The sequence below is a fragment of the Ambystoma mexicanum genome, chromosome 1q, assembly GCF_040938575.1.
Source record: "Ambystoma mexicanum isolate Mex_15411 chromosome 1q, UKY_AmexF1_1, whole genome shotgun sequence".
NCBI lineage: Eukaryota > Metazoa > Chordata > Amphibia > Caudata > Ambystomatidae > Ambystoma > Ambystoma mexicanum.
This window is the reverse complement of record NC_090922.1, coordinates 572,855,995-572,873,853: the sequence shown is the minus strand read 5'-3', so window position 1 is coordinate 572,873,853 and position 17,859 is coordinate 572,855,995. Positions and strand designations below refer to the sequence as shown.

Genomic DNA, 17,859 nt, shown 5'->3' with positions numbered 1-17,859 from the left:
ACAAAATAAGAGATATGTACAGGGGCCAAACCATCATGCCCTATCAAGAATACAAACAAATAGTGGGGATTAAATCCACAGAGTGATTTAAACACACCCAGCTAAAACATTGGATCTCCCCCGTCTCCCTGCCCCCAATCAAGAAGCGGCAACCAGACCGCTGACCCCATTCGAAGTCTACATGACTACAGACACTCGCTCCAGAAGGATTGTCTCGAATACAAATTACTAAACAACCAGGGCGAGGAAGTTCAAAGGGGATACATGAAAAGACGGGAAAAGACATTGGCCAATTTCATAACAAGAAACCAATGAGTAAACGTCTGGATCAAAATCCCGAAGCTAACAAGCTCTATACAGATGAGAGAGATGTGGCAAAAAGTCATAATACAATGGCACTACACCCCTGAAAGACTTCAAGCGATGTACCCCACCGCTAGTGACAAATGCTAGAGGGGATGCCCTATAAAAAGTGACTGGAAGCATATTTGGTGGAGCTGCCTAAGGATTCAAAAATTTTGGGGGACGTGAAAACCCAGACAGGAAAAATGATACAAAGGGCATAAGACCTACAAGGGAAGGTATGGATGACAGGCATGTGGGACCCAAACCAAAGAACCTACACAAAAGCCCAACAGAGGGGAGTGATGACGCGGATTATAGCAGCATGGCTGATGATCGGTCAGCAATGGAAACAAAAAGCCCAGCCAACAATTTTTGACTGGCTTAAAAAAGTATGGAGATTCGTCTCCCTGGAGTGGATGATTTACAAACTGCAGGGAACGACAGACCTTTCGTGCAGACTGTGGCAGCATCCTATCCTATCTGCAGAGTGACTACATGCTCCAATGTGCCCACACAACATTAGAATCCTGGATATCCTTTGAACTTACCCACAACCAAGCACGAAGAACCTGGCCCATCACCCGAGAGGGGGGGTGGGGGGGAGTTGATATCTCTAATGTAAACTTGTATTTCCATTTGTAAAACCAATAAAAATATATATATTTGTTTTTAAACGGGTAAGGATACAAGGGCTTGTGCATCCTATAGGCCAATCTCTTTGTTGAATATCGACGCCAATATATAGTTGAAAGTATCGGCAAATCGCTTGGCCCCTCCCCTCCCAACACTGATTAAGGCAGATCAAACAGGGTTTGTTTTGGGTAGAAAAACAGGGATAACGTAAGGCGAGCCCTGAATTTGATAGAAATTACCATGATTGCCCAAGTGAAATTCGCTCTTTTAGCACTGGATGCCACCAATGCATTTCACAAGGTGGACTGGTCTTTTATGCATCTAACCCTAGAGGCTTTCCGTTTTGGGCCCTGCTTTAGGAAAATGATTGCGGCTAACTATTCCTCCCCGAATACTCTTCTCCAGGTTAACCGGGAACGATCATCCCTGATCTCCCCCCTTATGTGCGGAACACAAGGCTACCCCCTATCGCCCCTCTAGTTTACCTTAATTATGGAACCGCTGGCACAATGCATACGTGGCAACATAGCAATGCAAGGGGTTAAGGCAATGCAAGGGGTTAAGGTTCAGGAGTCTTCCCACAAGGTTTCTCTATACGCCGACAATGTTTTACTCTCCATTACTAACATTCGGCCTTCTATGCAAGCAGATCTTCAAGAACTCCACGCTTTTGGGCAAGTAGTAGGATTCAAAATAAATTATGTAAAGTCAGTAGCACTGGGGGTGGGGCTATCATTGAATATCTTGTGGTTCGTCTTCCCCAAAAGACTTTTCTGCAGCCAACTTCCACCCCTCATTAAAACATTACAAAAGGACCTGGCGAGGAGGGGGCGCTGTTGCGCAACAAAATGGCCGCTTCAGTGAGGAGCTCCTCTCCGGCATGAATCCTGATCGAATTAACCCCCGTTTCCAGACTGCATTGAGCCTCGTAAACTACCCACGCTGTTCCCGGAGAAAATCCTGAACTTGCAGGCGAAATCCCGATCGAAATCGGAGTTCCCAAGCTTGGGAACCCTGGTAGACCTTGAGGCCACAGACCCGAGCTGCTTCGCAGCTCCACAAGAATCTATGAGGGCGCCGCGGCTCCCTCCAACACCGGGCCTCACAGTGGGCGGAGTGAGACTGGCCACGATACGTTGCGCCACACATTCTCTGGGCATACTGTGCTCTGCCCAGCATAGAGCGCCCTGCAACGTCCCTCCCACTGTGGAAAGTGCCCGCGACGAGCCCTCCTCGAGCCACACGTTGCTGCGTCCCTGGGGCCGCGGCGTGCCGGCCCCCTCCTTGGAACCCAGCTGCCGGCTTCCGGCCCGTCACTTGTTTGCCCCTGTGGCTGGCGCGATCACCCGTGCGTCCAGACACGGGCTACAGACGGATCTCCGCAGCAGCCAGAGGCGCATCCCGGGTGGCGGCCTGGCAGCCTGGATCAGACGTTCCCGCTCCTCGACCCCGAGGTGAGAGCTGCTTGGGGCTGGGCTGGCGCTGCGTCTGGGCATGAGGCACGATACGAGGGCCAACACAGAAACATTGGTGCTGCCCTGTGGCATTCCATACACACATCCAACTCGGAGTGCTTGGGGGGGGGGTAGGGGGGATACGGGCCACTCCCCCCCTTTTTCTTTCGACAGCGGACTTGTACAGGCTTGGTGGGGGAGCGCCCCCAACCACATATTGAGACACTGCTAGACATTGATGCCCATCAGGGGACCCACCCAAACATTCTCCACCACCCTCCGGGAACCGGAGCCAGGGTCTTCAGCACAGCTCTCATCTCAACACCACAGTTTGTACAGGCATCGAGCTCCTGTTCAGGAAAAGCACATGGCTGGTGCCCACGCAAACGTGGGAGGACACAATACATTCAGTGTAAGGTTCTCTGATCCGAATCAAAGAAATCCTGGGGCTGCCCCCTGACGGACGCGGCGGGCGTCCCCCCGGGTCACCCTGTGCTCCCCTTCAACTGGCTCGGAGCCTCTACCATCAAAATACACTGATAATTCACACCCATCAGCTCTGGCGGTCATTGCCCCGCTTACGCAACGGAGCACACCATCTTGGAACAACCGACGTTTCAGGTAAACCGGGATCCCTGCGGACCTCGCGCTCTCCTGAGCCGTCCTCCACCACACTTTATCTCGCGGCCCTCTCATACCATCAGGCCCAGGCCGTTTCTCCATGCCTGGAAATAACGCAGGCAAAACTAAGACGGGGCCTATGGACTCCTTTACCAGCTCACAATCATCTCCTGAACGCCCGGATCTTCAACCTCCGGCCTCACCCCCAAATGCAGAAGATACAAATTTGATCATCTGCTGACAACAGTTCAAAATGGGTTCCTGGCCATTAATGTCAATCTCAATGACATGGTCTCTACGATAGGCTCCCTAAAAACTCGCCTAGACAAGGAAAGTGCCAGAATCACAGAAGCTGAAAGCAGAATTGGCACAAATGAGGACTCTACTCGGCAAAACACCCAGGACATCGCACTCCTTAGAGGGGAAATGAATAAACTCTGTGACAAGTGTGACGATTTGGAATCCTGGTCCAGACGGAACAACATCCGCATAGTCTGCCTTTCGGAGACCTTCTCCAAGGGTCCAATGGAGTCCCGAATCGAAGACCTTTTGAAATCTCTCCTTTGGGAAGAGGCACTCTCACCCCAAGTCCTCGTTGAGCGGGCACATCGCTCCGCCACCCAGACCAGGGACTCCTACCCGCACAGTGATTGCCAAACTGTTGAATTACAGGGTCAGGGACGCCATCCTCAAACTGGCAAGAGAGAAAGGACCCCTGAGGTTTGGTAACGACAACATCCATATATACCCAGACTTCTCCGCAGTGGTGCAGACTCAAAGATGATTCTACGAAGCTGTCAAGCGCCAGCTACGATTGTGACGGGTCCCCAACGCCCTTCTCTTTCCGGTGAAACTTCGCCTACAACATGCTGGAAGAGCACACTTTTTCAGATCTCCTGCAACAGCATTGGCCTACATGGAAGCCTCGATACCCCTCCCGCCCGGAAGACGGGAGCTTGGCCAGAACGACTTGCAACAACCTGTATAACCTGTCTTCCTACTCACTGGTCCCAGCCGCAGTCATCGCTGGTCTATGCTGGTCACTGAAAATGCTGGAAACAGGATGAAGCAGGGGGAACTCCTCTGCCCTCCATCCTCTAACACTGCCGGGTGAGATGCGCCCGAACTCGAAGCGGGGTTGCTGCACTCGTCCCCTTCTTTGGGAACATCCACAAGTTAGTTAAAAGGGTTCATCATCAAGTTGGGCACGATGGTGTGGGAGGGGGTGGGTACGGGCAACAGGGGCCGTTCCATTGTTCGAAGACTACGTTAACGCTGCAAGAAGCCCCTGTTGGGCACCAGGCACGATGTTCAGTTGGCTTAACCATCGGTAAAATTGCACTCACAGTTTCACTTGCTGTCCTCCACTTCGTGAAAACCCACTCTCCCAAGCTCTTGTATGACACACGGAAATGGCGCAAAAAACTAGTACACTCAGGGGGCTTAAACTAAAACTGCTCACCTGGAATATCCGGGGGTTAAACAAAAGGGCGAAAGCCAGCAAAGTAGGCGCTTACATTAACAGGGAATCACCCGCATATCGCTATGCTCCAAGAGACTCATGCATTAAAATCCACCAACGAAAGTATCCTGCGGCAGTGGGGAAAAAAAAATAGGTATTACACGGAATACTCCTCCCAAAATAGAGGCGTCATCACGTTAATAGACTCCTCATTGGGGTTCTACACCGAGAAAAGCATAATCGATCCACAGGGCAGATTTGTGGTCTGGGGCACTGTGGCTGGCAGAAAATGTATATTGGTTAATACATATGGTCCAAACCTAGACGAGCCAGAATTCTACACGCACCTCCTTGCAGAGATAGGCCCTACAACGGAAGCCTGGGTATTGTGGGGAGGAGACCTTAATACTATCCTTGATACTACACTACATAGGTCCTCAAGTAAACCTCGAGCCCTTACTAAAGCAGCCAACATTATACACCAGGTCCAGGAGGAACTTGCTTTGTCCGATGCATTGAGAGGGACCCATCCTACAGATAGAAAATATACCTTTTATTCTTCGGTCCATGATTCTGAATTCATAATAGACTACTGGCTCATCTCCTCCCCTCTCATCAACGCCATCGAATGCTGCGATATTCTTCCGCTCACACTCTCGGACCATTCCCCTGTCACTCTAGATATACTGCTCCCCGACATCCGCCGCTCTGCACAGCGATGGAGGAGGCCCCCCCCCCCAACATATTGAAGGACCCAAATGTGGTGGAGGCTCTATATACTGAGATGGAAGAATTCTTCCAGCTGAATAAGGGTTCTGTGGACAGCTGGGCTTCTATCTGGGAAACATTTAAGGTGTGGGTACGGGGCAATCTTATGTCCAAGACATCTTATCTCCTCAGAACCGTTAGAACCAACTTGGGTAACACAGAATCAACCCTGCAATCGCTTGAATCTGCCCATCGTAGGACCAATGACAAACGCATTTTGGCAGACATCAGTCTACATCGCCAAACCTTTAACGAACTAGCCACCAAAGAACAATACATTGCCATCCCGACTAGGGCACTCAAAAACGGGGAGGGCAACAGGGCGGGCCACCACCTGGCCCGTATACTTCGCAATTACCACAACCACACCCCTATTGCAAGTATTCTAACAGATGGGGTAACGGCTGTGCACGAGGAGGACGAAATAAGACTATTACATTAATCTTTACGCCAACCACGATAGATGCACACGAGACGACGTAAAGTTGTACTGGAGTAAGGTTTCCCTCCCTAGGCTAACTTGAGAAGACAACTGGTCCCTTGAACAACCCATGACAGCCGAGGAAATTGCTGAGGCGATTAAAGCACTAGCAGCGGGTAAAACTCCAGGACCGGACGGTCTAAACGCCGACCTGTATAAGACATGCTCTCCGATACTCGCCCCAATATTGTCCCTTGTATGGGAAGAGGCTATGAGCGCTGGTTCACTCCCTGAGTCCATGTCAGATGCAGTCATTACGGTGCTCTTGAAACCCAGACGCCCGGCATATGAACGCTCCTCCTACCGTCCCTTGTCCCTGATTAACACAGATGCCATGATTTACGCGAAAGTGCTGGCGACTAGACTGCTCCCCGAAATGACCACCTTAATCCATCCCGACCAATGCAGATTTATCCCTACGAGATCCACGGCCCTGAACCTGCGCAGACTATTCAGTGTTCTAGCACAGATCAAACCAGAGGCACAAGCAGCAGCCATTTCACTTGATGCCGAAAAAGCGTTCGATTCGGTATCGTAGCTTTATATTCGGATTCGGCCCTTATCCGATAGGTTGTGTCAAACTTCTCTACTCCTCTCCCAAGGCCAGAGTCCTAACCAATCGTACCCTATCCAATCAATTTACTCTATGTAGGAGAACGAGGCAGGGATGCCCCTTCTCACCCATCCTTTTTGCCCTTAACATTGAACCAGTGACAGCTGTAGTCCGGGCTGAACAAGACCTTCGGGGTATAAAAATGGCCGGGGTATACCAAGCCATCTCATTGTATGCAGACAATGTACTACTATATATTCGGGAACCAGAAAAGAACATGTCCCCCATTTTGACGGTGATCACCGAATTCACTACACACTCAGGCTACAAGATCAATACTTCCAAATCGGAGATCTTTCCGTTGACACGAGCCACTACTTGCCCCACAAACACTCATGGTCGGTCATGGGCTCCCGATCACATTCGATACCTGGGAATCCTGGTTTCTCACGACAAGAACTCTCTTTATATAGATAACTATGAATCCACGCTACAAACCATATACCCTAAACTTCAAATTTGGTCCAAACTCCCCATATTTCTTGCCGGCCGGATATCAGTCCTTAAGATGACAGTACTCCCTAAGCTCCTATACATCTTCTGTAATGTACCTATATGGCCGGGCAAGCTCTTAGACAACCTGCATTCGATGGCCACCTCCTACGTGTGGAACGGTGGCGCGAATTGAATGAAATGGAACAAATTGGTCGAACCCTATGATATCAGAGGCTTCGCCTTCCCCGATTTCGAATTCTACTACTATGTGGCACAGGCACACTATGCAAAGTTCTGGCAGGAGCCCTTGGATAATACACCACATATACCCATCGAGCGTCATTCGGTCCGCCCAACCGATTTGAGATCCATCATATTTTTGAAGTCACATAAAGATGATTGCAAGTTTGACCCTGCCTCCTGCATAGTTGCAGCATGGGCTGCAATAAGCAAACGTCTGCACATAGACTGCCCTTATGATTCCCAAGCCCCACTCTGGAACTTCCTGGGCATTAAGCCGACATATGACATTGCCATCCAGAAAAACTGGCTACCCGAATATGAACTCACAATGAAAACCATTTTCCGTAATGGTAAATTTGTAACGCGTGAAGACTTTGCAAACTCAGTGGGGAGCAACCAACAAGCCACCCTACAATTCCATTGTATGAAAGCCACGTTCAAAGAAAGGTGGCCATCATTCCCAGACGAACCCCCCGAACATGTATGCTACCAGTCAATGTATTCTCAGGCAGGCACTGGGGTGTCCAAATTATACAATATTGTGCAGGCTCATACGAAATCAACAAACACCATCAAGGCATCGTGGGAAAAAGACATGGATATCACAATCGAGGTGGGGAACTGGTCCAGATACTGTCTCCCATCTAAGAAGACCTCACTTAATGCAGGCCTGAGACTAATACAATTCAAGGTTCTGAACAAACTACATTTCACTCCAGCCAAAATGGCAAAGTTCTACAGGACCATTCCCAACCGTTGCCCGAAATGCCACGCCCCTGGTGCGGATTCGTTTCATATGTACTGGGCCTGCCCCCAGATAGCGGGTTTCTGGCTCGCAGTGGCCAATATCCTTGAGGAAATAACACAAATCCCTGCACACCTCAATACACCTAAATACATGTTTGGCGACATTGGTAAGGTCCCGGAAAAAACGAGGAGAATGTTTAACGTCGCCTGCGCATTAGCAAAGAAATGCATCCTTCAGAAATGGAAGAGCGGCCAGGCTCCAACAGCAGAACAGTTCCTTGCGACCCTCACTTACGTAAATGAATGTGAAGAAAGGAACAAGTTACTTACCTGTAACTGTTGTTCTCCAGCATGGGTCTGGCATGGATTCACATGCTCATGAATATTCCCCGTCGTCAGGCTGGGAATCCTCGGTAAAGAAAAAACCAGTATCAGTTTCGTTTCTGATCTGTCTTTCGTAGTAATAACCAATCACTGGTCTCTGCGTCATACTGACCACAGCCAATGACTGCCCTCTACCTAAGCACCGCCTCTGGCAGCCATCTTCAGATTTGGAAGCACGTGAAGTGGCAGTATGACCAAGTGAAGAGCCGCAGAGGGGTAGGCGGGAGGGTTCGCATGTGAATCCATGCCAGACCCATGCTGGAGAACAACAGTTACAGGTAAGTAACTTGTTCCTTCTCCAGCATGGGGTCTGGCATGGATTCACATGCTCATGAATAAAGAATACATAGCAGTACACACATGCACAACCACGGGAGGTGGCAAAGGCTCAACATTAAGCAGTACATCAAACTCAACATTAAGCATCTTACCTCCTCACCAGGCTCACCTCAGGCGAACAGGTTGCGCAGCACTGCTTGGCCGACCCTGGACTCCTCCCTGGAATCCCGATCGACGCAGTAGAATTTCATGAAGGTGTGCGTCGACCTCCACGTAGCAGCCCTGCATATGTCCAGCAGGGGCACACCAGAAAGGAACGCCGTGGTAGCTGCGATCGCTCTGGTGGAATGGGCTCTCGGACGGCCAGGCAGCGGTCGGTTTGCCAACCGATGACAGTACATGATACAGCCGGAGAGCCATCTGGAAATGGAAGCCTTCGAGAGAGCCTTCCCCTGATTGACAGGTCCAAAGTTCACAAAGAGTTGTGACGTCTTCCGAAAACACTTCGTGCGGTCCACGTAGAACTTCAGCGCTCTAGACACATCCAGCGACTGCAAAGTCCTCTCAGCCGGCGACGAAGGCGACGGGAAGAACACAGGCAACACCAAGGGTTCGTTGAGATGGAAGTCCGACGGTACCTTGGGCATGAAGGAGGGGTGCGTCCTGAGCACTACCCTTGTGTCGTGAAAAGTCAAGTACGGGGCCTTGCAGGAAAGGGCCTGGATCTCTCCCACCCGTCATGCGGAGGTGATGGCCACAAGAAACGCTGTTTTCCACGACAGAAACTTTAACGGGGCCGAGTGCAGAGGCTCGAACGGAGGTCCCATGAGCTTGGTCAGCACCAGGTTGAGCTCCCACGCCGGGGCCGGAGCCTTCACCGGCGGGAACGATCTGAACAGTCCCTTCATGAACTCTTTCACCAGACGATGAGACCACAAGGACGTCCGGCCCGTGGTTCTGGTGTATCGGGAGATCGCAGCAAGATGAATCTTGATGGACGCGTGTGCCAGTCCAGCTTTGGCCAGCGTCAGCAGGTACGGCAGTACCTGGGGAGCCGTAATCCGTAGAGGGTTAATCTTCTGTGCGTAGCAACAGACAGAGAACCTCTTCCATTTGTGTCCATAGCATTTAAGAGTCGAGGACGCCCTGGCCTTTGCAAGAACCTCTCTGCAGTCGGCCGGTATGTCGTATCCTCCAAACTCTAGCGCTGCAGGAGCCAGGCCTGCAAGTTCAGCGATTTCGGGTCGTGGTGGAGGATGGCGCCTCCTTCCCTGGAGAGTAGATCCGCGTCCACCGGCAGCTTGATTGGCGGGGACGCTGACAAGTCCAGAAGGTCCGGGAACCATATCTGCCTCGGCCACGCAGGTGCGACGAGTATCATCCTGCACCGTGACCTCTTGAGCTGGTTGACGAGCCGGATTAGCAATGGCAAAGGAGGGAACGCGTAGAGGAACAGGCCCTCCCAGGGGAACGAGAAAGCATCGCCCATGCTCCTCGCCTGGGGAAACCTGCTGGCGAACCTCCGGCACTTGGAGTTCGTCGCCGTCGCGAACAGGTCGATCTGGGGTGTGCCCCACCGTCGGAAGAGGCGATCCACTAGATCCTGCCGTAGTTCCCACTCGTGGCACGAGCGCAGCTCCCTGCTGAGTGAGTCGGCGATGGTGTTTTTTATCCCTGCCAGATGAAACGGCACAAGAAACATCCTTTGGGCGACTGCCCAATGCCACAGGTCCTGTGCCTCCTTGGACAGCGCTGGGGACGTGGTTCCGCCCTGTTTCCTGATGTAAAACATGGTGGTGGTGTTGTCGGTGAAGATCCTCACCACCTTGCCCTTGAGGGACGGAAGGAAGGACCCGAGGGTCCAGAACACTGCACGGAGCCCCAGGACGTTGATATGGAGGGACTTCTCCGTCGGGAGCCAAAGGCCCCTCGCGTGCAGATTTTCGGTGTGCGCTCCCCACCCTTCCAGGGAGGCATCCGTGGTCACTGTCTCCTGGTGGTCTGGGGTCTGGAAGTCCATGCCCGCCATCAGATGCGCGCGGTTGCCCCACCACCGGACCGCTTGGCGGAAACTCTCGTCGAGTGTGATCCTCTCCTCGAAGCCGCCCGTCGTTTGGATCCAGCGCGCGTCCAGGAACTCCTGCAACGGGCGCATCCGGAGCCTGCACATGGGAATGAGGTAGATGCAAGAAGACATCATTCCGAGGAGGGACTTGATGGACCTCACCTTGGCCGCGTCGGAAACCAACATCCGCTGTACCTTGCCCAGGATGGACCTGGTCCTTTCCTCCGACGGGGAGGCCAGAAGGGACACTGTGTCGAGCTTCGCTCCCAGAAACAGTGCGTTTTGCGCGGGTACCAGGTGGGACTTGGCGTAGTTCACGGAGAATCCCAGATCCGCGAGAAGTTGGACGGTCCTTGCCGTGTGCTCCACGGCGAGCTCCCTCGTCTTGGCTCGGATGAGCCAGTCGTCCAGGTAGGGGTAGACGTGGATCCCCTCGCGGCGCAGCTGCGCAGCCACCGGTGCAAGGCACTTGGTGAATACCCTGGGTGCCGCCCGTAGTCTGAAGGGGAGGGCTTTGAACTGGTAGTGACGCCCTTGGACCACAAACCTGAGGAATTTTCGGTGCCCCTTTAGGATGGGAATATGGAAGTAGGCATCCTCCAAATCCAACGACGACAGGAAGTCTCCTTCCTCCAGCTGACCCAGGACGTGCTGGAGGGTGACCATCCGGAACTTCTGCGCCTTGATGAACTTGTTCAGACGTCGCAGGTCTAGGATGGGGCGCAATCCTCCCGTCTTCTTCACGGGGAAGTATCTCGAGTAAACTCCGGAGCCCCGAAGCCTCTTTGGGACGAGTTCGATGGTGCCCTTCCTGAGCATCGCCTTTACCTCCAGGAGAAGCTGAGGGACGTGAAGCTCTTTCCTGGCCACGGGGGGGACGCGCGGGCACCTTCTTTGAAACTCGAGCGCGTGGCCCCGGGCTAAGGCGTCCAGCACCCAACGGTCGGTGGAGATGGACTCCCACACGCTGACGAAGCTCGCCAGCCGGCCTCCCACCGGGGTGCTACGGTGGGGGCCCGACCCCACGGCCGGTTCAATCCTGTTTCGACGAGGCTTTGCCGCCTTGACCTCCTTGGCGACGACGGCGGGGTCCGCCAGATTTGCCTCGTCCTCTGTAAGCCTCCTGAGACGACGAGCGGGCCGCTTGACGGTAGGTGGAGAAACCGCCGCCGGAACCTTTGGAGGCGCCCTTGCCTCCGCTGCTCCGAAAGGGCGTCCGTCGTTGCTGCAGAACCCCAAGGGCCCGGGCCGTCTCAGTGTCCGCTTTAATGGCCTGAAGGGAATCGTCCACTGTTTTCCCAAACAGGTTGTTCCCATCGAACGGCATGTCCAGGACTCTGGTCTGTACGTCTTGACGGAAGTCCGTAGCCTTGAGCCATCCACGCCGCCTAAGGCACACGCCATTGCCCAACTGGCGAAACCCAGTGTCGGCGATGTCCGTCGCAATAGTGATGGCATGGTCCGACGCCACCTCACCTTCCTGTAGGATCTCCAGGGCATCCGCCCTCTTGTCGTCCGGTATGAAGTCCAGCAGGGGAGCCAGTTTGTACCATAGCTCCCTGTAGTAGCGGGCCACGATAGCCAAGGCGTTGGCCGCTTTAATCGTCGTCGCTGCAGACGAGATGACCCTGCGTCCCATAGCGTCCAATTTCTTTCCCTCGCCGTCCGGTGGGGAAGTCGATGTGGAGGGCGCACCCCCCCCGCTTTCTTCCTGGCCGCCGCGGAGACGACGGAGTCCAGGGTAGGCTGCGCCCGGAGGCACAGGGGGGCCGCGTCCGGGACCCGGTACTTCTTCTCGTACCGGTCTCTTCTAGCTGGCGTCGTGGAAGGGTTCTTGAGGAGGGCGAGGCCCTCATCCCAAATGTCGTCCAGTAGAGGCACCACGAGGACCGTCTTCCTCTTGGCCTCGCGCCGTTGATAAAGGAATCCTTCCTTTTTCCTCTCCTCAGGGCAGAGTTGGAAAAGCTCGGATGCCCTGGCGATCATGGAGTGGAACGATCCAATCTCGTCGGGCGGAGAAGCCCTGGTGGGAGGTGACGACGGTAGATCCTCGTCGTATACCTCGTCGTCCGTACCCCTCGCTGCCGTGTCAGTCCCCGTATCATCCCCCCGGGGTGGACGGGGAGGAGGGCTGGACGGGGCGCGACAGCTGAAAAGGAGGTGGAGGGTGAATCCTTCTTTTCTTGGGCGGGGGAACACCAGAAGGTCCCGGTTCAGGATCCCCCGACGGGAGAGGTTCCTCCGTCGGCAACGGTAGTCTCGTCCTTATCTCTGAGCATAAGGACTGTATAGCCAACAAAATGGCCGCCCAGTTGTCTTGCGGCGCTGGCAGAGGGGAATCCGACGGGCGATAAGGGGCCCCGTCGGCACCCTCGACGATGTCGTCGTCACCTGCGTCGGGATCCATCCCGACGGGCCGGTCTTCTTCCACGCCAAGGCCGTGGCTTAAGACCTCGATCAGCTCTTCCTCCGAGGTTGAGGCCGAATCTACGACGACGCCCTGCCCCCCCTTTTTCTTCCCCACCGGGGATTTCACGGGGGTCCTATCGATGGGCACAAAAGAGGACTCCCTCCGAGTTGGCAGGGAGACTCTGAGCCCCGAGGTCGCCACCACTGGTGTAGCCTCCACAGGCTGAGCCAGGGCCGCCGCGACAGTATCGATAGAGGGCTTGGCCGGATGGATTAAGGCCTTCACCACCTTAGGTGCGCTCACCGCCTTATCCTTGAGGGGGGGGGGGGGACACTGCCTCGCTCCCCCTCCGATGGGGCCTTCGAGCTCGACCGGGGCCTCTCCAGGAGCCTCGCCGGGTGCTCGCCCTTCCTCTTACCCGACCCAGAGCGTAGAGCCCGACCGTTCGGCGCTCCCGGGGCCAGCGGACTCGCGGTGCTTGGCCTTGTGTTGGACCCCCGTCGCCGGGGCGTCCTCAAAGGTCTTAGAAGACTGCTCGGATTTCTTCCTCTTCTTCTCGCCTGACGGGCTCTTCCCTTCCAGCCAGTTGGCGAGACGTTGATGGCGGTCCTTCATGGTCCGCTCCGACATATTGCCGCAAAACGCTCAGTCCTTCTCCACGTGCGTCTTGTCCTCATGTAAGCAGTAGAGACAAAAGGAGTGTTCGTCCTCCTTAAAGACGTTCTGCAGCTGGCATCCAGGGCAGATCCTGAACAGCTTTCCGGGCGTCGAGCTTCCCTTCTCCTGGGCCATGTCCGGGCCTGAGAAGCTTCTGGAGTCCTCCAAAAGCGTAGCTCGACGAAATCTTCACCCTTGAAGGGCGCAGACGAATCCGACACGGGTCCCCGTTGATCGGATGGAGAGTCGGTGGAGCTTGAGGCTCTTTTGACCGAAAAAACGAAGTTTTTGAGAAAAAACGTGAAAAAATAGCACTAACGCTCGAGAGCAATAGCACGAGGATCCCAACACATGAACGTGCAGTAAAAATCTGAAGATGGCTGCCAGAGGCGGTGCTTAGGTAGAGGGCAGTCATTGGCTGTGGTCAGTATGACGCAGAGACCAGTGATTGGTTATTACTACGAAAGACAGATCAGAAACGAAACTGATACTGGTTTTTTCTTTACCGAGGATTCCCAGCCTGACGACGGGGAATATTCATGAGCATGTGAATCCATGCCAGACCCCATGCTGGAGAAACTATGTTGGTATGATGCCTGCTCCGTGTAAACCAAAAGACATTTGGGCCCCGTTCATGAAACCGTTCGATGAAACCTCCATAGACACTGAAAATTCTGACAATTAAAGCGTGGATGATACGCCATGCCACATAGTTAGCTAAATGTAACTTAATTCTGTGGGAATACACAAAGACATGCATCTGATGTAAAAGACTGTAAGGGGAGATCAGTTGTCAATTTGTAACGTGAATCTGTGTTATGTAGATGCGAGACATGCAGAGTGTACTGTGACATGCAAATCAAAAATAAAGTTCTAAAAAAAAAAAAAAAAAAGAAGACCTGGCAAAATAGGCAAGCCAAGTGATTTCATTGATGTGCCGAATCACAGCAGGTAAAATGAATTTACTTCCTCGCTTCCTCTATCTTGGTTCTTCCCTTCCGGTGGAAATCCCGAAAAACATTGGACTGTCTTCAATGTAAAATCTTGGGTTTAACTGGCGGGGTAAAAAGCAGAGGATTCGCAAAAGGGTCATGATGGGTGGTTCCCGGTTGTGGGGGGTGAGGGGGGTTGGATGTGCCCGATTTACATAAATATACGGAGGCGGCCCAAATATCACACCCGACAACTTGGATGGCCTCTACTCCCCCACCGAAATGGGCTGAAATTGAACAATCAAAGCTCTCACTACCCCTCCGCGTTGTAGCCTTTATCCCCCATGTTGCACGAAAGCAATGGCAGAACCTGCTCTCATCAACAAGAAGTCATGGGATGAGGCTTTGAGGCAGAAAAAGATACCCAGAGGCTTGGGCCCACTATCCCCAATTTTGGCAATCCTGCCTTCTCGCCGGGCATGCAGTCAGAAGCCTTTGGGAGCTGGAAGTGGGCGGCCTTCAAACACTGGCCCAGCTATTTGAAGGAGGCCAGCATCGCTTGTTTGAGGATTGCAAAAGAACGTTTCAACTCTCGGAAGTGGACAGGTTCGCGTATGTGCAGTTACGCCATTGGATTACGCATCCTGAAATAAGGCAAAAGGCCACGCGACCTAAGTCGATTGATTTAACAGCCACAGAGAACTTCGAGACGGGTGGGGTCTCCAGGATATACAAACTCCTTAGGAAAGACTGGTTGACCTCTCGTCCTGCCTAGATGTGCTGCTAGGAGGCAGATCAGGGCCACTGGGTGAAGGATCAATCATGGTTGGATATTTGGGCCCGGGGTCATTCTTCCTCTGGTACTACCCCTCAGCCCCCAGCACAGATACACCACTTCCAGGCTGCGGCATCTCCCTTCTGTTGGCACGAGTGTGGGGCACTTGGCTCAGACAACCACATGTGGTGGGATTGTCAGCCAATTCATTTCTTCTGGGACAGCATCACGACGATCATCGAAGCCAAGACTGGTATGTATCAAACTCCTGTTGTGTCCCATAACTCTTTTCTAGGGGGCAACAAGTGAGGAGACAAACCCTAAATCTGGGGCATGAGCGAAGTTATTGAGACACTTGGTGCTGGATGCACGCATTACAATCGCCTGCCGTTGGAAAGCCGTAGAAGGTCCAGAACTTTCCCTATGGTGGATTAAAATATGGGACATTTTGCCGGCTGAAAAGGTCACAGCCTCAAAGGAAGGAAAGCTCCACCAATTCCAGGCTATATGGGACCCTCTGTTGGACTATGACAGGGAATCTCCAGCGATAACATTCAAGCCCCGCCTAGCAAAACTTTATTTGCACTTGGGTGAAACGGAGTAACACTTGTCTCTCTAAAAGAAGGGAGGGATATACAGGGTTTTGGGAGGACTATTGGCTGTCTTGATATATTGTCTATGCATTCTGGCACACATAGGACGATGTAAATTGAATGCTATAATCTCTACACAATTATCTAAATGCTTTGTATTTCTTTCTGGTCTTTTCTTGTTCCAACTGTTTTTACACAAAATAATGGTTTATGGCTAAACTAAGTTACATCTGCCAACAGCCTACTCCACAATACACTGGTAGGATGATAGAATCAATAGAATCATTCTGAGACCACAATGGGGTGGTAAAAAGTACATCTGTCCTGCTAACCATATGGGTTACAAAATCAGCATATAATAAAAGACAGTGTGAATTCATTAGCAATCCCACCAGCCACAAACAAAAGTAGCCCCTGCTGTTCACAACATTGCAGTGGTGTTGTCAGTGTGCACCTGAACCGCTAGGCACAACAGAACAAAAAGAAAGGTCTTAATTGCCAAACAAATGGTCTTCAATTGGAAAAATATTTATGTGTACCCTTTTCTCTTTGCCGGCCAAAGCCTGTGCACCTGCAGAGAGCCACAATGGGTTCTCCAAATGAACACTTGATGTACAGATTGCCATTGAAATCTAATGAGACTAAGGAAAGCGACGTCCAGCAATACAAGACAAGCCTGAAATTGCTGTGAGGAAGCCTACAACAGCTTGGGCTGAGTATCTCTATGATTTCATTCTCTGGACAGCTGAAATTGTACCTCTTCATCCTGAACTTTGCAAAAGTCACCAAGTAAATGCAAGAGGCTTGAAATCTAGGATGGTCCTCTTTATGGCTACAATTCTCTCTGGGTGGAGGAAAAACGAAGACTGTTGAGTGGGCATGGTTAGGGAGAATTCTCAAATATTTGCTAATTCCCTTAACCTTAGACACCCCCAGCAACTTTGCTGGATTCCGAGGACTTGATTTTTTTACCTGGAGAGCGTGTGACCCTTTTTTCCCACTCTCACATGTATTTTGATGTGTATTTTATTCTTGTGTTCTTGATTATGGAGTTTTAGACAACTCCATAGGCATCATCTTTTCATGAGTGTCACAGCACTCTCATTGCAGTGGCACAGGGAAACCTTTTCAGGCTGTCCCAAGGTTTAAATACCTTCTCTGGGATAAACTACTGTTTCCCAGAGTAAGTAAAGTGAAATTGACTTTACTAGTCTCTTTAAATTCCCAGACCCAGCACACCCTATTTTACAGTAGAGTGCTGGAGGCGTTATCTAGTATCCCCTGTGTTTAGATACTCATTTAGCAGTCAAATGCTACCCTTTTCTATTGAAATGGCTGGTCGCAGTAGCTTTACAAGAAACTACCATGATTTTTCTCGACCGCGAACACAGATTGCGTTAATCGCGGGAGCCATGTTTTTCAAGATGGCGTCGGAGCCCCCTTTATCGCCATTCCTTTATGTAAAGGTCCTTCTAGAGTTTTCCTCTGTGCGCCAAACCAGGTTTGGTCCCTTTGTTTCATCGCCTTTGGCAGGCTTCAGGACTGAAGACTGCCTCTGGCGCCTGAGTGTCTAGGGTGGGCAGGAAGTGAGGGAGGTGCCCGAAACTCACTATGCTTAGTCTCCTAGGAGACCCAAATGCACTCTGGGCAATTGGCTGGCTGACTAGCAAGGAGAGCCACCCTGCTGGGCGTTGGCAGCTAGGCTGGAATGAATGGGAGGAAACTGGATAAAAGGCGAGTTTCTTGGCTTGGAAGGCAGAGTCGACCACTTCAACTCCTGGACCGTTGGTTTGCCAGTGAAGCCCTGCTGCAGGTCCAATTTGCTAAATTCATCTCGACAGAAGCCCTGCAAGGACGACTTCTCCCTTTGAGTTGGTGGGACCAATCAATTTGACCCATAAGCCACCTGGATGCCATTCTCGGAGCTGGTTGTATTTTCCTCAGAGTGCTGCAGGAAACCGA

The 17,859-nt window shown here is 52.2% G+C and overlaps 1 protein-coding gene across 1 annotated transcript in view; it reads right to left on the bottom strand.

The window, feature by feature from the left end:
* Positions 1-17,859, bottom strand: part of EDEM3 (ER degradation enhancing alpha-mannosidase like protein 3) — a 925,252-nt gene that overhangs the window by 664,030 nt on the left and 243,363 nt on the right.